We start from the raw sequence: 7,608 nt of genomic DNA on the forward strand, positions 1-7,608 counted from the left end.
TCATTTAGTAAGAAATGGTCCCTTAACATGTTTAAATGTGCGTTTACAATATTAACACCATTCCACAAAAAAGTGTAGGCTTCAAAAAAACATGAACAGATCTCTTCTTTCTTCTGCTCTAGCCACAAATTCACTTAATTCTGAGTATGTGATGGGCTCCATTATTATGTTGAGGTCAGTAATAACAGAAGATAATTTCTCCTTATTCTGGACTTCCAGAATCTCAAATTCAAGTTGAAATGTAATCATGTGGCAATTTCCTGATAATTCGTGTTTCTGTAGAACTCTCTATATTCTTTTCTGTCATCTCAGTGCTTTTTAGGTTCTCTGTCTTCTAGTAGTGGAGTAATTTCTAAAAATGATGCCAGTAAGGGTACTTGAAAATAGAAGTTCTGATTCTAAATGTTCATGACTACCTCTTCGATCTTTTGAAGATTCCCATCCTTCAGAATCTGATTGGTATATTTCTTGAAATGATTTCTGGATTTGGGTGGTGTCTTCCTCAGGTGCCGGTGGCTCCTCACAGGCCCAACTCAGGACTGCAATCTTGGCTTCCACAGTGGGGAGCTAGCACTGGGCTTCTGTAAGCCACCTTTTAAAAATCTATGCAAAAATCATCCTAACAGAAGAAGGGTAATATAAACAATCAAATCACCAATCACATTCCTCAATGGGGACTAGTATTGCATATTAAAAGTGCCCATGTCAGCTGGCACACTACACAATTTTGATTGTTTATATATTATAATAATTTTCAGTGGACTCTGTTTTTCTCCTAGGAAGTTCCAAAGAAAATGAAGTCTGTTAAATTAATGGGGAATCATACAGAGAACAATGGAACTACATTAATGTTGTGCCAGAGGAAAGTTTACTTTTGACTTATTCTCTAAAGAAAGGATTTTCTAAGCAAACTAAAGAGGTATTTGAGATATGAGAAAGAGATTAAATGCCTTCAAATCATCTTCGAGCACATTGAAAATGCTGAACAATTGATATTCTTGCTAATGTGCCCCTTGTGGACTCCTAGTAGGCAGCACTTTGTTAGCCTATGGCTATTTATTGAATACTCTTGAAAAAAATTAAAGCTGCATGCATTTAAATATATTTCCTAGTTCTGCATCTTTACTAACTCAAATGGACCAATTCAATTAACCATATGTAGTGATATTTTACTGTACATGAGACTGTAAAAAAATCTTGAAATCCTCCAGAAGATTAAATGCTATCAACTGCAGTATTCCTTTATATAATAATATTTTTTCCAATTCTTAAAATAACTGCTTTACCTGATGCTTCTTAAAATTATATGAAGGTGTTAGGTTAAAAATGTTTTATTTTAAAATAAAAATGTCATATTTTAATTTTAAACCAAGTTTACTGTCACTTAATGAACTCATGTCTCCTAAGTGAGTAAAATGTGTATGTGTGTATAGTAGAAACAAATCTATTCAAATGCCTCCTGGACCATCCTAAAACTCACTGTAGCTACACAGAAACAGTAAGAAGGGAGTGGTAGGCCTCTTTATCCAGAAATGTGAACTCTAAAACTTGATTTAGTCAATAGTTTAGTTACGAGTCTTAAATTTGAATTTTAAAAAGTATATGACATTGTTAATGGAAGAAGTGATTTTATTTTCAGGTTTTATTTACAAATTAAATAGGGTTTGCATCATTGCTTGGATGAGATGCCTATTTTATTTTTTACTGCTGTTATAAGTTTACCTTTTCCTTGAATGTCATAAAAGCTAAACAGTGTTTTATAAAGATGAAAGTGGTTCTTATAAAGAAGTAAAAGTAGAGCAGATATGAAAAGCAAGGATATAGCATATTTAGGGATTGATTGCAGCAAGATTTCTTTAAAATTTTTACTTTCTCAATTAAAGTAGAACAGGGTTTCCAGATCTGGTACAGCAGAATATTTCCTATCAATCTGATTCTTTCACAGATAATTAACTCTAGGCAAAATTTGAAAAACAACTATCTAATGCATTGGAGAATGACAAAAATTCAGGCAGATACTAGATAGGAGTTAACCCTTGGAAGAAGGAAATAACATTAAGTAAAATTTTCATTCTAATGGCTTTTAGCCAGAGCATCTTGTGACATGTCTAACATTTGGATAAACTATTTCACCTTTGATGGCTTGAAGAACTAGAAGACAGAGTTTAGGTCAGTCACAGCCACTAGAAATAGATGGGGGAATTCCAGAAAAGAAAGACCCAGAAATGGGGAAAGGAACCTCATGTTCTGTGTATAAACTCCACTCAGGTTTCTGGTTGGTCCCTGAACCTCATGTGAACATGAACCTCACATGTAACCTCACATGGTGGAGAATCTAAGCAATCCAGCTAAGGCTAATACTTAACATGAGATTTGAACACCCACTATTCCTGGGGAGACAGATTTTTTAGTTTGAGTTTAGCTAGTTAAGTGCCCACTAGAACAACACCAAGCACAATACAGCACTCTTTAGAGGAATAAAAGAACATATATCTCTACAACATATAGGTCCCAGAGTTAAGGGAACAAACCAAACCATTCTTTGTCCCAGAGGGAGACATGACTTCATCCCTCAAGGCTGCTTGCTTCAGACATAGCTCTGAGAATAGTTTGGATAAAGAGCAGTCAGGGCCTTGAATTGACATACCTTCTAAGAACTCTTGTTCAGGGGCTCTCGGAGACATGGTAAGTTGTTTCCCTCAACATTCATTTTTCCATTATCAACTGATCTGAGGGTAAGGAAAAAAGGAGTTCTTAGACTAAAGAATGGAAAGACTTTGAAAAGAACTAACAACACTAAACAAGAATTCTAGGGCTCTATGAGAGGGCGGGAAATCCTGCTCACTATTCATAACATGCTAACTGGTTTACCAGTTAATATTTTCCTAATCACCTTCTTTTGCTAATGATTCTATATGTTCAGAGAATCAATATAAACAAAGAAATACATAAACAAATTTTTTAAAGTGTCATCGATTTAGGATGATTGCATTTCAAATATTTGAAACCTAATTACATATAGGATGATTTCTTGTTTTCATAACAAAAATATTGAACCCAATGGCAATTATTTTCTAGATTTAATCTACCTCCAAGTCGTAATGCTATTTACAACAAGGCTTTACATGAGAACATGCCCTTTTATTGAGGATCTGAAAGAAACAATTGCTTAAGGCTTTATATGAGGACATGCCCTTTTATTGAGGATCTGAAAGAAACAATTGCTTAATAAGTGGTGTAAATAAACTGGTCATTGTTTTGCTTTGGAAATTTATTGACTAAAAAAAATTAATTCATTAATTTATTTTAATAGATACAGCGATTCCTTTAGCAAATGTTAACTTGGAGTTCATCTGCTATATGAAGTTGAGATGCAGTGTATAGTATTTGACTAGTATTTATGCAAGCTATATAAAAAGTAGACAATTACTATTTTTGTTAGCTTAATTATAATCACTTAAGTAAGGCTATGCAAATATTTATTTTTATTTTGTAATTTTTAATTAAGAATTCTGTATTAAAGAATTATAATCATAGATATTTTTTATAGAAAAACCTTTTCTCATTATATTCTAAATAAGAAATATAAAACTACGGGCATTTTAATTTTGGCTTATAATGCTTTCAGAATTAGCAAGAAACTAATATCTTAATAAAATCATTTAATAAAGAAAACATTAAAAAATGTGACCCAGAGAGCCATTTTAAATAAGCCATTAGTTTAAAAAAAAAAGTTTTGATGTAGTAAATTTCTTCCAAAAATACCTATTTTCAATTATCTGTCATTTCTTTTTTTCACTTTCAAATACAATTTTTCATCTGTTATCTGTGTACAATGAGCATAGGCACCTTATGGCCAAAGATGATCCAACTATTTTTAAGTTACAATAGTGAAGATAAAATGTAGCACATCTCATAATCTGCCTGGTGAACTTTTAACACAAGACTTCTTTGAGAGAAGACATAGGATCCAGGAAACATAATCCAACATCAGACATGTTGATGGGAAGTCCTATGATAATCCCTGTGATACAGGCTCGGTCAACAATTTGGACTGAAATAAGCAGATGGAAATACCTGGGGAGAAGATCTCTAGGGGAAAAACAAATGGAATTAACAGATTGAATGACAAATTAGATCATTTAGTTTTTAAAGGTGTTTGACAAATCTCCTTAAATGTTAGCAAAATTAACATTAGGTACATAAATAATTAAGAAAAAATAAAAACTTATGGTAGAATTTATTGTTGTATATAAATATTTACTTGATATCCTCCTGTCAAAAAGAAGTGTATTATGTTTCGAAGCTTTGACCATATGGTGACATAGACTACATCAAAGCTATTGGAATTGTATAATATGAACAATAAGTGTCACTTTAGCCATTACATCTATCTACAACATGCAAAACACACATGTATGCAAAATAGAAATAAATGTATGAATAGTATTCATATTAATACTCACTTCATCTCTTGTACAATCCAAATCCTTCTGGGATATTTTTTTAATGACATCCTCCTTCAAATATTTGCTTATTTCTCAACTAGTTTTGTGGAACTTTAATGTTTTCAAATATAAAGATTCTTTACAATTCACTGAAACAATTTTTTTTCCTCTACATTTTCTTCCTCAAGATAAAATAGAGTTCAGTTATAGACATTCTTGCAGGCTTTGCTCTTATTAGAAGAGAAAATAAGTATTTGGTGATATTCTTTGAAAATGAAGAGACATGGCAGCTTTTATAAATAAAATTAATCTGGCAGATTTAGAATAGAAAAAAGCTCCTAAAATAACCCAAGTTAAAAAACAAAACAAAACATTAAACTCTTAACTAATTGTTAATTGTTCAGACATGACTTTCTGTCTGTCTACTATGTATAAATACTGTGCTAAAATCCCTGAGCTGGAAAGGAGTGGAAATCACAAGCATCCTTTGTGTCACTGTCTTCCAAGCAGCTACACCAGGACCTTCTATATCCTTCACAATGGGTGGGCACATTGAGTGGTAAAGATAATGGTGGAGTAATGACTCACAAAGATTTCTTTGCTGAATTTTTTCTGGATGTCTAGATGTTTATATGCATTTACTTTGGTATCAAGCATTATCAGACATTCCCAGTGAGTAATTTATAAAGTTTTTAACTATAATTCAATATCCAGGTCTTTCTATTTCTTGATGGCCTCATCTCCATGACCCACTGCCCTAATCAAATGATGGACCTCATTATCACCAGGGACTGTAATGTCTCTGAATCAGTCAGAAACCATTAGCTTAAGCAGAAAAGGAATTTATCGAAGGATATTTGGTAGCACACAAAGTCTTTACATAGGCCCAAGGACCAAGACTGGAGTCTCTGCAGTACAGAACAGTACCCAGATTTCCCCCTCAGAGCTGCTCCGGAGCGAACACCGCCAATGCCGCTGTTTAGACACCATGGCAGGCCCCACTGAGGCAGGCGCAGGGTGTGACCTTTGCCACCACTGCCTCTGGAGCCGGACGAGTGTGATCACATTTTCCAAATGTATATACTTGGAGTAAAAGCTTATCCTGACCACCAGCTTCGGAATCAAACTCTGCCATAGAGTCTGTTAGGTGGATTGCAGATTACAGTGCTCCAAGGGGGCTGAGAAAGTGAATTTTAACTTCTAATTTAGGGAGGCAGATCCTCCTAAGACAAAGAGCTTCTCACATAAAGGAGTGGTGGTTGATGTTTTTAAGTAGCACTCTGAGTCCGAGAGAGAGAGTCTGTTGACTCTACCACTTATTCACTCTCCATTAAACATTCTTGCCCCATCCTTATCCAGTTTAGATGCTATGGGTTCATCATAACAACCCCTTCCTTGAAAACATGCTTTGCTCCCATGTTGGTGTTTCCCTCTGTCCTGCCCATGAAGCAAAATCCCAGTCAGGGGTGAAGCCATCAATTGTCCTGTTCCACACTGCCGCTGAGCACCTCTATACTGCTCAAAATATAACACAGTCCTACTGACTAATTTTCCTCTAAACGAATCACCAAAATCTCATATTAGGCATTAAATACTGCCTGGCATTCTATGCTAGCCTTTAATAAGTTTGCATATTCAGATGGTGTCCCACTCCCGATTTTCTTCCTGCCCAGGAGCCCCTACTGCCTCTCCTCCTCACTGCAACCTCTTGAGCTCCTACTACACAGATTTTAATCTCCCCAAGTCTTCTCCAATTTGGCAAATAATAGATCAATCGTCTTTGTTGCTCAAGTGAAAATTAGGACTCATCCTTAAGTATTCTCTTTTTCTCTGTCCTCACATCCCATCTATCATGAACTTACCAAGTTTACTTCATTTCCACTGCTTTCACTGTAGGCAAGCCACTGATGTCTCTTACCTGGCCTTCTGCAGTGCCACCATGGTCCTCCTGTTTCTTACCTTACTCTTTAAAATCCCTTCTCTAAGCAAACAGCCAGAGTACATTCTCTTTAGTGTAAAATTGTCACCTCAATCCCTGGGATAAAATCATTCCCACTGAACCTGGAGTGAGAACCCTACCTCCTCAAGATGGTCTGAAAGTCCAACATAAGCTATGGCCCCACTTCTTTCTCTTAAAATCATATTTTGTTTTTAAAAGAACATTATCCCTATCAAAAAGTATCTTGTTAATTGATTATTATGCTTGTTTGTTGTTGGTATCAAAGAAGCATCTACTTTGACCACCCTAACTAAATTGTCTACTATTCTTTATTTTATTTCCTTGTCTTACTTTTCTTCACAGTCCTGATGACTACTTGATAGTATATTGTTTATGAACTTACTTACACGATAAAATTTGTCTTGCCACACCAGAATGTAAGCCCAAGTGTCTTATAACCAGAGAGTCTCCATCACTTTGAACTGTGCCTGGGACAGATTAGGCTCTGAAATTCTTGTGTAAATGAATAAATTAATAAATAAATTAAGTCCATGATTGAGAAGATAAATTCTTAACATTTTAGGCCTGAAAGGGGCATTTTTATTCATTTAGTTGAACATGGTTAGCTCTGAGTGAGAAAACTGAGGCCCAAAGAGCACAGCTAATTATTGGAAGAATCGGGACTAATTACTTGTCTGTCATCTAATTTACATTTCACCATGTCACATTGTGTCCTTTGTAAGTAAATGAATTCCTTTTTATTGGCCTTCATTTTTCTACATGCCTAGATCCATTATCCCTTTAAAATTTTTGGTCTGTTGCAGGTGCTTCATAAACTTGTTTAATTAATAAATGCATAAATAATGAATACTGTAATAATGCGTATTGATAAATTATATCACCTGGTAACATTTGGACTCCTTTAGAAGATAGAATCTTAGATTATTTCTGGTATATGATGCTATTAATATTTTCTTTTTCGGTAATAGACAGAGGGAAGTAGTGTTTGTATGCATCGAGGACACATTTTAAAGTCATGGTGCCTATAGGAAAACCAGGTAAGGAGTCTCTGAATAGAAAAGATCAGGCTCTTTCTCAGACAGCACTTTTTTGTGAATCCTTCCTGCATTTACTTATTCAAGATAAGATATGATAATTCTTCAAGGAGGGTTGCTGGCTGCACATGGAGTGAAGCCACCCTTCGAACATCTGTACTTCCCA

At 34.9% G+C, this 7,608-nt stretch overlaps 1 pseudogene; it reads right to left on the reverse strand.

The window, feature by feature from the left end:
- On the reverse strand, positions 1 to 6,389 carry LOC120583788 (centromere protein P-like; annotated as a pseudogene).
- Between the last annotated feature and the right edge of the window lie 1,219 nt (positions 6,390 to 7,608).

Source organism: Pteropus medius, unplaced genomic scaffold, assembly GCF_902729225.1.
Source record: "Pteropus medius unplaced genomic scaffold, Ma_sr-lr_union100, whole genome shotgun sequence".
NCBI classification, from domain to species: domain Eukaryota; kingdom Metazoa; phylum Chordata; class Mammalia; order Chiroptera; family Pteropodidae; genus Pteropus; species Pteropus medius.